Here is a 2,020-nt window from a genome sequence, read left to right on the forward strand (position 1 = left end):
AAACCTCGGCTCCCCGCTGGCTCCTCGGTCATCAGAATCCTCTGGAAGAAAGTCCTCCTACGTGTGGGTAGGGATCTGGCTCCTGGCAGGGCTGATCTGAGCCCTGATAACAGAACCCTAAGAATTTCTGTCAGCCAGTGGTTATGGCCATGGTGAAAAAAAAAATCCTCTGTTTTATTCTTCCAGCCATTTTCCTGTAGGTTGACTTAACTTTAATTAGCAAGTATTAAGAAACATTGAACATTGTGGGGAATATAAGAGCAATATCACTTAAAAATATTTATGGATCAAGAGAGATATAAGGATGTAGAAGTCAGAGTCCTTGTATTCAAGGTTATAGAACCATGAGTAAGACAAGCAAAATATACTACGGGGAAAACTAGAAAAGGTACACTGTAAACATAAAAATCGCTCATCAGTTAATTGAACATCCACGCTATGGTTTCTACGCAGAAGATGCTTATAACGAACGGGAAGACATGTGACAGAGACTTCTAGCTATCATCCTATATTCATTCGCCCCTTTATTCTTTAGCAATATAACTCCAGAGTTTTAGTTAAGCACACAGCCCTCCAACTAAAGATTATATTTCCCAGACTCCTTTGCAGCTAGGGGAGGCCAAGTAACTAAGTTCTGGCAAAAGAGATGTAAGCAGTACTGACGGGTGTGTAAGTTCCAGGACACAGACTTAAATGGTAAGGACCTTCCCTCTACTTCCCTTCTCTTCCTGCTATTGGCTGGAATACAGATGAAATGGTGGGAGCAATAGCAGCTATCTTAGACTATGACAGAGCAACAGGATGGAAGAAGCCTAGGTCTCCAGCACTATGAAATCACCTTATCAGCTTTGTTCTGCTTACATGTCAACTATTATATGAGAGAAAAATAAACATCTGCCTTGTCTAAGCCATTGTTATTTTAGCCTTCGTTGTGACAGCTGAATGTGTGTCTCAACTAACAGAGCACACAGGCAAATAATTAGAAGATCAGCTAATGCATGTATAATAGATGTTTAGAAGAGAAAACCAAGCCAACATAATCTGAGAAAACACCATCAAAGAGAAGGAGATTGAGACAAGCCCATTGCAAGGGTAAATCAATTTGGATGGGGGGAGGGGAAGACAGGGGAATCCACACAGAGGGATGTAAAGAGGAGTATGCAGCCCAAAGTGTATGGGAGCCGGGGACTCTGTGTGAGGTGACATTAAAGACAGCAGTCTGGCTGTGTCCACAGTCAGTGTTCTATTTGTCTGCCCTCTCCCCACCTGCTGTCACTTATTCTGAAGCCTTAACTACCATTCTATGCAAGTAACTCCCAAATCCCACACCTAGAGCTCCACGCAACCCTCCATCTTGAATTCCAGATCCAAATTGCCTGTTACCTCCTGGACATCTCTGTTTGAATATTCCCCAGACACCTTAAGCTAAAACGGAGCCCATCTCTCTCCACCTTCCTCCTGCCAAACCTCCTCCACTTTCCATATTCCCTCTCTTGTGCATACTGCTCCATCCTGCCTGTGACCCAGGCTGACACTCCACTGTCTTATTTCACGCTTTCCTCATCCCTACTTGTCCTATTTTAGGTACTCACGGCTACTAAGTTAAGTCATCATCCCATGCTTGCCTTCTAACGGGTCTCCCTATCTCCTCTCTCTTTGGCCCAGGCTATTTCTTATGTTTGGGCTCAAAAATATATACATATACATTGTATATTTCTTAATGGAAACACTTAAAACACAGCCTCCGTTCTTTAACTCAATACATGAGATTCTTCAGAATTTGACTCCATTACATTTTCAGCCTCATTTCCTGCTGGTTCCTTCACGTACCTTCTGCTACAGTCAGCCACCTACACTTGCTCTCCTAAGCAAGCTAGGCACGGCTCTCCTTCTGAGGCCCAGCTCAAAAGCCACCTCCCGTAGGAAGTCTTCCCTGAGCTACGGGGTCAGGGTCTCTGGTCAGGACGTTCTGGGCTCTCACATATTTCACATTTGGATTGTAGTTGGTTGTTTCTTTCAT

The sequence above is a fragment of the Pteropus vampyrus genome, unplaced genomic scaffold (assembly GCF_000151845.1).
Source record: "Pteropus vampyrus isolate Shadow unplaced genomic scaffold, Pvam_2.0 Scaffold350, whole genome shotgun sequence".
NCBI lineage: Eukaryota > Metazoa > Chordata > Mammalia > Chiroptera > Pteropodidae > Pteropus > Pteropus vampyrus.